Here is a 14,333-nt window from a genome sequence, read left to right as displayed (position 1 = left end):
AAGCGAGCAACAGATGCAGGTAAGCAGATGTGTGATTGGATGATGGCAGGTCATCCTGAAACAATCAGAATCAGAATACTTTATTAATCCCTAAGGAAATAATGTGGGTTACAGTTGCTCCAAGAAGAAATGGTAAAAATAGCAACAGTAACAGACTAAACTCCAAACATTATGTTACAGATTTTACACATTTAAGAAACAGCACTAATATATACAGATCACTCAATTATAAAGATGAAGGATTAACAGAGGTGATTATAAATAAATATCAAGAAAATTGACAAGAATATTCCAGAGTAGAAAAGAGTGTGTGTAAAAAGGATGTTACTATTGCAGTGTTCACAGTGTGTTAGATGGAGGAGTAGTACAGGGAGCCACAGGCAGGAATGATTTCCTGTGTCGTTCAGTGGTGCTTTATGGGTAATCTCAGTCTCTCACTGAGCGTGCTCCTGTGAATAGCCAGCATGTCATGGAGTGGGTGGGAGGTGTTATCCATGATTGTCTTTATCTTGGACAACATCTGCCTCTCAGACACCACCCTAACGGAGCCCAGCTCCATCCCCACAACATTACTGGCCTTGTTATCAGTTTATTTAGTCTGTTGGCATCTGTGACCCTCAGCCTGCTGCCCCAGCATGCAACAGCACAGAGGACAGCACTGACCACAACAAAGATACAACAAGAAAACACCAATTAGTAGGTATAGTGAAAACTTCTGTTTACGTGTGTTAGTCACTTGGCTATGATAGTAAACAGTAGAGACTGATGTAGCTGACTGAATCTTTTGGACTGTTCAGCACAATATTAATTAGTCATCGTCAGTTGTTGATTTGTCCTATCTTCATACTATGCACACTCTGTCGCTCTTACTTAAATTCAGTATGGTTCCAATAACAGCTTTTACAGTAAAATATGTTAATGTACAATCCTTAATAGAGGGGCCAGAGGGGCCGATGGCGCAATATGGCAGCCTCTGTTCTGTCAGTCTGCCCCAGGGAAGCTGTGGCTACAACCATAGCTGCCTCCACCAGTGTGTGAATGTGAGAGTGAATGAATAGTGGCATTGCAAAGCGCTTTGGGTGCCTTGAAAGGCGCTATATAAATCCAATCCATTATTATTATTATTATTATTAATATATTTTGTGTGTGGGCGTGGGGTGGGTGGAGGGGCGCCAGAGGGGGTGTTCACCCAGGGCACCGAACAGGCTAGGACCGCCACTGCCAGATGTCTTTCATGTTGAAACTAAAATTTTGCAGAAGATTGACTAATGTGCATCTTAATTCAACAAATGTTCTTACTCTGTCGTTTAATATGAGAACGCCCTGTAAAAATACACAAGTTGGAATTTTGAAGACAAAGTGACATTTAGAACAATATGGCACAAAACCTTATGACATAAAAAGCTGCTGGATTTACTGAAGTGTTACTGAGAGTTGTGAACAGTGCTATCATGACATCATAGCTTATGTACATGCTTTTCAGGAAGAGAATATTTAAATGAGTCACACAAATGTAAATGAAAAATTCTGTGGTACAAAATTTACTTTGCAAACTGTACAATATATAATGTGGAAGACAATAATGTCTTTTGCTACAAGGAGATACAATTGTTAGCAGGGAGAGATGTTAGATGAGATGGCTCAGGACCCAAACTGTGTCCTCAAACTCTGTGTTGAACCTCAGTAAGTGTTTTAGGTTGACCCTGAAATATTACTGCTCCACAATAAAACTGATTCAAATTGACTTGAACTGAGCAGAAATGAACTGAACGAGTGCACAAACATCCTGCATTGGATCTAAATCTTGGCTGCATCTTTGTGTCATGGCTCCGTCTCTGTTGGTAGGTCTACTCTGTTCTTCCCTCTCATGCCAGCTGTCTGGCTCCACCACTTTCTCCTCTGCCTCTTTGGCCCCTTGTGAACTGTGTACAAAAATTGATTAGTTTAATTAGTCCAGTCGTTATCTGTCATTGGAGTGCGCTACACCATAACAGGCCCAGAGGAAATGATTGATGGAAGGGTGGAAGGCAGGAAGGGGTGTGTGTGCGTGGAGGTGCATTTATATGGTGGAGAGATAAGAACGGCTCCTGTACATTGTGTCCAAGAGAGAGAAAGGAAGAAGAAAGTTAATAAAGAGAGCAAGAGCAATGAATATGAGGATCAGAATAAATAAAAATAGTTAGAGGAAGGAAGAAGGGAGTGGTGAGATTAGGGGAACAGCAGGAGATGCCAACAGCATTCTGAACATCTGTTTACGCTCTACGGATTTCTGAGAACACATAAATATGGACAGTATTTCCCAACATGCTACAGTGTTGGAAGGCAGGCCAGCTGTTCTACTCATCATCGATTAATATTACTTACCACCACTGCAAAAAAAAAAATGAAAGGAAAAAACGAAATAACACTTGAATCAAGTATAATTCTTTATGGGGGTAGGTGGTTGTGTAGGGGTAAGATTTTTATGACAAGTGTCAAATTTACACCAAGAGAAATAAGTAGGAATGTGTGTAGAAAGGAATCCTGGGTTTTTGGATTAACCTCCTGTCACTCCAGTAAAAGACAAGAGACGTAAATGACTGGTGGCAGTGCAAAATAATTACACTTGTGGTCCAGCAAGGACATTTAGTCTTGCCCCCAGTAGCAGAAAGCAATCAGTTTGCTTTGGAAGGAGCTGAAATGCAATAAATACTCTAATGCAAATGTCTGAGCACAAAGCATTCAGCTGGAGAAAAAACAATGTACATTAATATTTCAAGACTAGACAGCAAAACAACAGTGAGAACTGTGCATTGCATGAGGCAATTTAAAGGCCGGTTTCCCAGTCGTGTTACGTCTGGGTGGCTGCTCTATGGTTTGCTATTGTTGTTCCTGCAGTTTAGAGGTAATTAATCATCTAAATATTTAGTGGTTTTAACTTTATTACTGAATTAGACTCTAAGGGTTTAGAGCAAACTTGTAATTGGGCTTAAAGGAAAGCTTCTGCTTCTATGGCACCAACTTTAGCTGTGAACACTCTTGTGAGTCCTTAGTGGCGAAGTGCTTTTCACAGAAGGAAAACCACACGGTAACGATTCACTACAGTTCAATAAAAAAAATCAAGAAGCCAGATTAATTTGTTTGAATTACAATACAAAGTAAAACAGCAAGTGTTAATGTAATATATGCAAACTGTTTATCACCTCTACACTACACAATGACCTGCAGTAATGTGGAAATACTTGAACCATTTATGTTTAAAAGAAAAAAATGGTTTGGTATAAGATTGGACTATTACTTGGGTAGTAATCTGTTACTAATGTACACAATGAAGTATGCAACTAATCATTAGCTGACGTTGCAAAACTCACCTTTCCCTGGTTATCTCCTCTGTGGGATGTGGAGGATAAAAAAATAAAAGCAGCTCAATTACTGTCATGGCCCTGTGCCTCCCCGGCTAGCCCAGTCTGGCTACAAGTGTTTTTGCCTCTATTGTCCCTTCTCTCTTCCCTCTCGCGCTCAGCGCACCACCGGGGCGGAGTTCTCTGTGGGCTCCTGCACCTGGCTCCCGCACCTGCATACAATTTCCTGTGATCAGCGCTCACTGTAGCTCGGTACTTAAGGAGGTGGCTGGAGGTGCCTCGTCGCTGGATTATTGTGTAACTCTTGTTAGTGTTCTCTAGCCTCTTCGAGTAATATTCACAAACCATTCTCTTGTCTCTGTGTCAGATTCTACCCGCCTGCCTGAGGACTTCCTACCCCTGCTTAGTTGAGAGTGGGTGAGTCGGCGTGGTGCGAGCTGAGAAGAGGAGTATTTGTGTTGAAGTGTTTTCCTAAAACTGCCCTCATGACCCTTGGAACCCCCTGGACCCGTTCCCCGCACTTGTAGATATTGCACTTGGTGACTGGGGAAAAATAAACAACTCTTGTGATTTCAGTCTGCGCTAGTCCTTTCTGCGTGTGTGACAATTACTCTTTAAGGATCTATAAGGAACCAAAGTAACAGGTGAGGGTTTTTTTAATCAAAGTATAGTATATTTAATATATGTTAATGTGTAAAAATACACATTAATATATATTTATTCCCCTCTCACCCCTGAAGGTGGTTTATCCTTCAAGCTCGGGTCCTCTACCAGAGGCCTGGGAGCTTGAGGGTCCTGCGTAGTATCTTAGCTGTTCCCAGGACTGCGCTCTTCTGGACAGAGATCTCTGATGTTGTTCCTGGGATCTGCTGGAGCCACTCGCCCAGCATAGGAGTCACCGCCGATCACCACTGGGACCACTGTTACCTTCTCCCTCCACATCTTCTCCAGCTCTTCTCTGAGTCCTTGGTATTTCTCCAGGTTCTCATGTTCCTTCTTCCTGATGTTGCTGTCATTCAGTATCACTGCATCTATCACTATGGTCACCTTCTTCTGTTTGTCCACCACCATTTTGTCCGTCTGTATCTGGAAGTCCCACAGGATCTTAGCTCGGTCATTCTCCACCACCCTTGGGGGCATCTCCCATTTTGACCTCGGGACTTCCAGGTTATACTCGGCACAGATGTTCCTGTACACCATGCCAGCCACTTGGTTATGGCGTTCCATGTATGCCTTGCCTGCTAGCATCTTGCACCCTGCTGTTATGTGCTGGATTGTCTCTGGGGCATCTTTACACAGCCTGCACCTGGGGTCTTGCCTGGTGTGATAGACCCCAGCCTCTATGGATCTTGTACTCAGAGCTTGTTCTTGTGCTGCCATGATTAGTGCCTCTGTGCTGTCTTTCAGTCCAGCTTTGTCCAGCCACTGGAAGGATTTCTGGATATCAGCCACCTCCTCTATCTGCCGGTGGTACATACCGTGCAGGGGCCTGTCCTTCCATGATGGTTCCTCGTCTCCCTCCTCTTTCTTGGGTTTCTGCTGCCTGAGGTATTCACTGAGCACGCTGTCAGTTGGGGCCATTTTTCTGATGTATTCGTGGATGTTCGTTGTCTCATCCTGGACTGTGGTGCTGACACTCACCAGTCCCTCCTTCCTTCCGCTTAGTGTACAGCCTCAGGGTGCTGGACTTGGGGTGAAACCCTCCATGCATGGTCAGGAGCTTCTTGGTCTTGATGCCAGTGGCTTCTATCTCCTCCTTTGTCCAGCTTATTATCCCAGCAGGCTACTTGACCACGGGCCAAGGTAGGTGTTGATAGCCCGGATCTTGTTCTTACCATTCAGCTGACTCCTCAGGACTTGACTGACCATCTGCAGGTACTTGGTGGTTGCAGCTTTCCTAGCGGCCTCTTCATGGTTCCCATTCGCCTGCGGGATCCCAAGGTACTTGTAGCTCTCCTCTATGTCTGCAATGTTGACTTCTGGTAGCTCGATCCCCTCAGTTCTGACTACCTTCCCTCTCTTTGTTACCATCCGACTACACTTCTCCAGTCCGAATGACATACAGATGTCATTGCTGTATATCCTGATGGTGTGGATCAGTGAATCAATTTCTTGTTAGCATACAGCTTGATGTCATCCACGCAAAGGAGGTGGCTGACAACTACTCCATTCCACAGTTGGTATCCGTAGCCAATCTTGTTAACCCTTTAAGACCTACCATAAAACCCAGTCCGCCAGAGCTTATATTGTATTTTTAAATGTTGTGGTGCCATTTTTGGGAGCATTTCAAGTTGATATACATCAATACAACCATTATAGCCCAAATTTTAATAATATGCATACATTAAGTGCATAGTAATTACATAAATTGCAAAAAAGTGCAATAAACTACAAAAAAGATTGAAAATCGTTTTTGTTTTTTTAACATATATTTCTAGTTAGAGAAATTTAAGAGGCTTATCCCTCAAAACTGTAAATACAAAAAAGTTGCACAAAATAGTCTGCAACAACAGGAAATTTATTTTGAATATCTTCATAGTTTTATTTTTGAAATATACCAATTTTTATATACTGTAGGAAAAACGAAAATAAATATTATAGTGCAAATTTGCAAAAAAGCAGCATGTGCATCAAAATAAATTTTTTCCAGCAGTGCAATATGAGTCCTAAACGACACAGAAAGTCATAAAGTCAAAGATAACTTTTAAAAACACCAGTATAGGCTCATGAGGCCCTGATGGTAAAAAACTGCATTTCCGCAAAATGATGTCACTTCCAGTTTTGGGCAGGTCATGGCAAACATGCGATAGTTCGCACTGATGGACGTAGGAAGTGTTACAAACAGCTGATCGGATCGGCAAAGCGTGTTTCTGGACTATTATGTTTTTGTTGCTGCAAGTGCTTTTTATGCAGTTTTTGCAAAGCTATGTGTGGAAGGAAACTGTGACTTAGGACAACCTGATGGCATAAGATGTAAGTACAACTCCTCTGGTTTCATATGCAAAAAAAATTATTGCGCTAGCTTGCGTGGTTGCAGTGCTACCTGGATTTAAAAATAGTTACGCAAAACGGAACAGAACACCAGTGGGGACAGAGCATCTGTTTGGTAGATCTCACACTTGATAGTGACTTTTGCTTTGAGCTTGTATTTGGCCTCTAGTGACAGACACTATCTGTACTTTTAAGATTAGGCTTCAAACTTTCCTTTTTTTCTAACGCATGTTGTTAGGGCTTGATCAGGTGACCCTGAATCCTCCCTTAGTTATACTGCAATAGGTGTAGGCCGCTGGGGACTCCCATGATGCACTGGGTGTTTCTTCTTCTTCACTAAATGGGGGTGTCCCAATTCATGGGCTGCATCCTCCTGAGGATTTGTAGGCCGATTACATCACAGCGACGCGATGAAGGCCATCCAAATTTGTAGACTCCTCCGAATGAAGCCGACAAATGTGACCTCCTTTTCCCCGAAGTTGAAGGATCGGTCGGGTGTGTCCTTCGTGGCCCACCATATCCCAGAATTTATTGCGCGGCTCAGCTCGTTTTCAACAAAGTTTTTAATATTACTCTTATGACTCTTTCTGGGTCACAAAATAACTTTTAACATATTTTCAGGCAAGAATGTAGCTGTGTAAACTTCAAATATCTGCTCGGTTTATCAAGACATCACATATTTGCAAAAGTGCTTCGACGTTTTCAGAGACGTCTGTTATCCACTAGTTTGACAGCTAGCCGGGAGCTTGAGGGTCACTAGAGCCGCCGAGAACGGCACAACTCCCGGCACATCATTTTCAGATCATCACGGTCTTTCGCTACTCAGGTTACTCACGTAATATATAAGTCACTTAGACAACCTAAAAAGTTATTGTTTGGCTTTTTTCTGTTTTATTTGTTTGTGAGTGAATCGGTTTGGCTGAGATTGAAGTTATTAGATTAGGTTAGATAAAATAAAACTTTATTAATCCCCCGGGTGGTTTTCACACAGCTGAATAAATGTCAAACAGAAAACTGATTACACAGAAGTGTGAGATGATCGAGAATTTAAACCAGTGTCCTGTTATATTTTAGATAGCAAGGACCAGACAGCCGAGTTTATTACAGTTTTTCTCAAATGCTAAAACACAAAAGCAAATCCTCTAAACCAAATGACCAGTTGTCTAAACACATTTACTAAATCTAGCCATCATTTACCAATATCATAAACACATGTCACATGAAGACACAATTCACAGAACACAATCCACCGTTGTCATAAATCTAAACACAGCTTTCCTAAAACACAAGTTGCAAAAGAACTCTGCTCATATTCTCAAATGAAAGCAACATGCTTGCCACAGTCAGCAATATTTGAACACAATGAACACACCTGGCGTCATTCATTACACACAACGACTCAAAATTGAAGACATCTGTTGCTAATGCTGTGACCACATGTATAAAAGCGAGTTCAGAGTGCACAGTATGCTGAAGATGCCTGAACACCATGGATGAAGGCAGAGTCAGGGGAAGAGGAATTCGATGCAGAGGAGCGAGAAGAGCTGGCCCTGGAAGAAGAGGAGCAGGCCAACGAGGAAGAGGAGTTCAAACGAGAGGAGGAAGAGGAGCAGGCCAACGAGGAAGAGGAGCAGGCCAACATGGGAGAGGAGAAGGTCCAGGAGGGAGAGCAAGACAACCTCGCACCATCATTACGGACGAGATGCGAGCAACAGTTATTGACCGTTTCATCGTCCATGGCATGACAAAGGCTGAAGCAGGACTAAGAGTCCGTCCAAACCTGAGTAGGTTCACCGTGGCCACCATTATCAGGGCATTCAGACAACACAACAGGTACTCGATTGCTTTCTTTGTCACAATACAGTTTTACAAACCTGTGAAAGTAGTCTATTGGTTTCACATCAGTTGTGACTGTATTGTAACACATGTGACAACACATGTTTCTTTCTTTAGAGTTGAAAGAATGCCACATAGAGGTGGGAGGGTTGCCATATTCACAGCGGCACAAGAAACCCTCATTGTGGATATGGTTTGTGGGAACAACCTCATCAGACTCCGGGAGATCAGAGACAAAGTCATTGCGGATAATGTCAACTTTGAGAGCACTGACGATGTCAGCTTGGCCACAATAGACCGACTTCTCCGGCGCCAAAAGACGCGGATGAAACAGGTCTATAGGGTTCCCTTTGAGCGCAACTCTGCGCGACACAAAGACCTATGTTACGAGTATGTGCAAGTAAGTATACATCCATGTTCACAGTAGTTAGTGGACATACTGTGTTGCTCAGTGGCCTACAATACTTCTGGACAATACTGTGCTACCTGATTGACTGTTGTTCTGAACACATGTCCACTTTCACATTTTCACAGAGGATAGTACAGTTGGCCAGACCTCATGAGTACCTCTTCCTGCATGAGGCTGGCTTCAACCTGCAGAAACGAAGGCAAAGAGGCCGTAACATCATTGGCCAAAGAGCCATCACTGAGGTCCCTGGCCAACAGGGGGTGTGGCTGTAATATTACCCTTTGTGCGGCCATGGGTTCGGAGGGGCTTGTCCACCGGCATGCTGTCCTTGGGTCTTACAACACCCACCGTCTCCTCACCTTCCTAGGGGAGCTGAAAGACATCCTCCTGGACCGCCAACAACACCATCCTGGGCCCGCACATCACATTTATGTGATCATTTGGGACAATGTCCGCTTCCACAGAACAAACCAAATCAGAGAGTGGTTCACCGCCAACAGTGACCACTTTTTAAACGTCTGTCTGCCACCCTACTCCCCTTTCCTGAACCCTATAGAGGAGTTCTTCTCATCATGGAGATGGAAGGTTTATGACAGAAAACCATACACAAGAGAGAACCTCCTAACGGCCATGGAGCTGGCCTGTGTTGACATCCCAGCGGAGGCCTTCCAAGGATGGATTTGCCATTCCAGGGCGTTTTTCCTGTGGTGCCTGGTAAGAGACAATATAGCCTGCGATGTGGATGAGGTGATGTGGCCCGATGCAGCTCAGCAACATGATGCCGCACAGTGATTGTGGTGTGAATAACGTAATTAAAAAACTTCACACCCTGATCATGTTTTCAGGAGTACTCTTGTGTGCAATAGATTCTGTTTTTGCATTGAGTTGTGTTACAGTAGTGTACGTACATGCAGGATTTTCTATAGATTTATACTACTCATATGAAACTCACAAATCTAAATGCCTAATCCTCTGCAGAGATCTACGACGATCCGTTACTGTATGGTTTCTAAAAATATGCATTGGCAGTTATGAAACAAAGAACCTTCTCACAAATTGAGCATTGTGTTTTCAATTGTTTTGCTGTAGTGTGTAATGATGTGTTTACAATTTTGAAAGCTTTGAATTGCTCTTTTGGTGTGAAAGTTTGAGTTTTGCAGTGGGAAGGTGTGGTTGTGTTTATGTAGCTTTAGAAAAGGGTGTTGTGTTTAGACATTGGGGAACATGATGGAAACGTTTGTGAAATGTGTTTTAGCATTTGAGGAAAAACTGTAAACTCCACCGAGACAGCGGTGATGCTAATCAGAAGACTAGACTGTCCAATTTCACAGCCGTTTATATCTACCCGACCTTCTGAGGACCCGGCCCACATAGACTGAATTGTAATATATGTTTGCACTGATTGCCGATCACACAAGTGAGTCGTCTTCGGTCAGAAGGAATGGTACTCCAGTGATGTAGTTCAAATCACTTGAGAGTTTGCTATCAGAGATAGCAGGGGGACTAGCTTCTTGCTTAGCAAATAACACAGATAAAGTTAAACAAGCATCACTCTTATCCTACAATACTCACGTGGTAAGCACGCACACACATGCATGCACGTCTTTTGTGCATCTGGCCCAAACAACTGACCTCGCACTACAAGCAGCTTCCGCAGCACCTGTCTACAGTCAAAGGACATATGCCCCTGTACAAGCCACACTTGACGACGTTTCTTCTGAGATGGAGGAGGATGCCATCGCTGCTGTTTTCACCACCTATGACCACACCTGCTTGCCTCCTAAGTGGTACCCCAGATACTGTACCTCCCTACGTCCAACTGCACACTTTTTGGCGTTTCTCTGTGAGCTCTTCCTGCCTCAGAGACTTGAAGACCATGGTCAACCGCTCTGCATATGTGCTGCCCCAGTGTCAATGTGGATGATGGCGTCATGCAGGTAGGCAACATATGCAGCATGCGGATGCGGCAGCCGGTCCATAAGATGTTCGGCAGTTGTGGGGGCTCTCACCAAGCTGAAAAGAAGTGAGACTAAGGTGAAGTGGAGAAGGCTCTGGAGAGAAGGGAGTCTGCCAATAGCCCTTGGTTAAATCTAGTGTTGTGAAAAGCAATATGTCATTTTTTAACCAGGGTCACCAGAGAAGCACTTTCAGCTCCATGCTTTAAGGAGGTTGATATTATACCATATTATACCATGAATGAACTTACAATTTATGGGTGTTATTAGTTTTATTCAATTGCTCCACCAACTCATCACTCTCAGGGTGGTAGGGCATTATACCTATGCACTCAGATGAAATGGCCTGAGGAGGTCCTTTCCAATTAGCTCAAAAGGGACCTCTATTAACAGTAAAAGGCACAAAGTTGCTTTTGGAATGGTAGGTTGGTTTACCAGTGGACATCGGCGCACATCAACCTGACTGCCTGGCGAGTGATTCATTCCAGAGCTTTTTCACATCCCATGTGAACTAAAGTGCTGACTGGAAAATTATTTTCAGTACCTACAACTGGGTGTTCTCTTCCTACATCCGAGTGTCATGACGCACTCGATATAACCTCTCATTAAAAAATGTGGAAGTGACAGTGTTGGGTCAGGGCACACCATTTGATGATCATGAGACTGCTCTTGTGGGAAATTTTCAGTGGAGTAAATTTTCAGGACTGGGCAATTCTAGTGAAAATGTCCCAGTTACCTGCACCTCCAGCACATCTGCTCTGGCACTCATGCTGCTCCCAGTGAGAGGGGGCCAGTGTCTGCAGCTGCTGGGAGCTGTGGGGCTATAGTAGGGTTAGTGGATAACCTCGAACGCTGCCCCACAACAGCAGGCCAAGGTGGAGATGCCATTCTCAGGCTTCTCCTCGGTGCTGAGACTGGCCCTCTCTCTGGCTGTCCCACCCAGTCGTCCTCTGGCTGTGCCTGGTCTCAGGTAACCCATGCTACTGGCACTGCTGGCAGCCCTTCTACGAACTGCTGCAGGACAGTTTGCTCCAGAGATGAATGGTTTTGGAAGTGGTAATGTGCTTCTTATGATCTGCTGATCAAACTGGAAGACAAACACAACAAATAAAGAATGCAATGGAGAGAAATTTACAATTAAAATGGTAAGCCCTGAACATGTATTTCATGCTCATTATAGATTCTGCAAATAATTGCAGTTCCATGGAAAATATGGTTGTTTATGCAGATTAAACATTGGTATTGAGTGTTATCATCCTGCTAGGGTTCAGAATCAGAATATTAGGCTACCTGTAGCCACAGTCATTTATCACTTTACTAGCTTAAGTAACTAATGAAAGGTAGTTACAAAAAAATCAAGACAACCTCCCCCCCAAACAACACGAAACGTGTGTTTATTGTTAGATAACAGATTTGTAAGTTGTTTTTCTGCAAATTGCTCAGTAACTAAGACCTAAGAAAATTTCTCTAGATCCACTCCTGTTCTTAAGTAGGCTAGATGATGCAAAGGGGTTTTCTTAGCCAAGGAAAGAAATGTGAAATCCTCCCCTTTTGTTTCTTTCTGTGGCTTTGGACAGCTTTCAGATTTGCTAGACAGGTCACCCTTTGCTGAAGTCAAATACTGTGCTTCAGACCTCATTCAACATCACCATCTATGTCATCATCTGCTAATTATATCATTACATGCATGTACATTATAGGTATTTAATGCATGGCACATTACCCTCTTTGACCCCCCTCTTTCAATTGATAAATGTGTTGTAGCTTCATAGACACTCCTCGTATAAGCGAGCCTGTGAGTGCAGTATCATATGTCCCTGTGTGAGTCTGTGTCACACTCAAGTAAAGAGAAGGGTCATGCTGGTTTCAGCATTTCCCTGAGGGAATCGAGTCAAAGGGCTGGGCCTGGTGAGCTGCAGCTTTAGCTCCCTGCATCAGAATAATTCACTGAACATCATCCCCTCTACTTCAGTGGTATTAGACAAGCAGAATAAATGTCAAAGACTGCAGACACAGAACAGAGAAGAGATACAGAGCTAGCAGATTAGTAATGCTGAGATTTTCAAGTCTTTGTGTATGCTCATAACTAGCTAAGTTGTCCCTGGCTCGACAGCTATCTTTGGGCAACATCTGTCAGGGAGAAAAGGGTAAACAACAGCTAGACTTAAAAAAGGAAGATGGTGGGAAGAGATGGCAGCATGCAAAAGAAACAGAGTGGAAACATTTTACTAATCTCTCTTGCCAGACCAAAAGCAGAAAATTGGTCATGAGAAATGAAAACCAGGCCATGCAGGCATCCCCTCGGATACTAGCTTTCAAATGACGGCCTTGATCTTTCTTAATATGGTCTAATGGTGCTTGCAGAGTGATTCGGTTTCTGGACTTGGGCCCTGACTGCTCAGCGATAAACCGTGATGCACTGAAGAGCAACTGAAGGCTAAAGTTAACCTCATTACCAAACAGTTCGTCTTACATAACAGTTTCAACAATGACACAGGCTGGAGCAGCGACTCTACAGCCCGAATGAGAAAATGCTTTTAGCCCTTTATTCTGTCACACATCATTTTGAATTTGAGTAAACAAAGAACCCAGAAAGTTCAGGGAACAATTAAATTGCTTCATTGACACTGATGAAAGCTCATCAGTAAATACCTCGGGGGACAGATATGTCACTATCTGCTCTCTTGTCACATCACCTGTCAGTATAAATGCAGCTAACCTCCTGGTTGGGTCCAAACAGGGATCCCTGTAATTGGCACTTGTTATCTTGGTTAAACATCAGAGGAAGAGAGGTGTGTTCACGTAAACATTCACACACACACACATGCGCTAACTGAAAGAGTGCAGTCAATACCCAAAGGGAGATGTCCAAAAACCACCACCACTTGTGGTATGTTTGATAGGTTGCTATCAAATTATATTTGTGCAAAAGTAGTACATGAAATAAAACATAATAACGAGCAAATGATTTCATTTCACAGGCTCAGGTATTCATTGCTCACATTCCTGGCATTAAATCCAACAACTCACAGGAGAATTCAGCAGCCAAACACACAGAAGTCATCAAGCACATGAGAGTCTCTGCTCAGCGAGTGCTGCAGGAAACTGACACACTCACAGGTGGCTCTGCTGTCAAAGATGAATCCTCTTTGCTTTCATCAATCTGACTTTTAAGAGTAAAGTCAGTTTCTGAATTCTCTGTATTCCTGTCCCATTAGTCTGTTTTATAATATCACACACCTTATTATGATTTTTTTTAAATGACGACAAGCAGAATTATGCCTAAGAAAAAGAAATTAATCAAACATATTTTTTTTCCAAAATATTACGTTCGCTTAGTTTTTGTAGACAAATATGTGTAAAATGTGCTTTTGTTGCTGCCAGATGTCACTCTCTTAGCAGCTTTATTGAAACAGGTATTGAAGGGTAGAAAGTTATCGCATGTGGCAGGGCTTCAAAAACACTAAAACTAAAGGTTTCAAAGTCACAGCATGGGGTATTTGTTTACATGGATGTGTGTTGTTAATTAGACAGCTGTGTTGTAACAACCATAAGCTCCATAAGCTTCATGACAAATAAAGTGCCATCTGGATAAGCTGGGGAGAAAATGAATTGGAGACCAGTTTGTCTCTGATTTTTACTGCTGCTAAACTGTATTTAGATACATGGAAAAAACAGGAAAGTTTGATTAAAGTTAACAGCATTCCCATTGAGACTCCCTTTTTTGTCGCCCAGTGCAGCATTCTGTTTTCCCTCAAACCAAAGGGAAATTTAGGGAATGTCATGGGCTAGTGACATATA

The 14,333-nt window shown here is 43.1% G+C and overlaps 1 pseudogene; it reads left to right on the top strand.

The window, feature by feature from the left end:
• The first annotated feature begins 8,358 nt into the window (after positions 1-8,358).
• LOC146581418 (uncharacterized) lies at positions 8,359-9,170 on the top strand (annotated as a pseudogene).
• The last annotated feature ends 5,163 nt before the right edge of the window (positions 9,171-14,333 follow it).

Source organism: Mchenga conophoros, linkage group LG2, assembly GCF_057382185.1.
Source record: "Mchenga conophoros isolate Kocher_MC1m ecotype Shallow Benthic linkage group LG2, M_conophoros_male_GT1.1, whole genome shotgun sequence".
NCBI classification, from domain to species: Eukaryota; Metazoa; Chordata; class Actinopteri; order Cichliformes; family Cichlidae; genus Mchenga; species Mchenga conophoros.
Note: the sequence above shows the minus strand (reverse complement) of the source record. Positions and strands in the feature narration are given on the sequence as shown.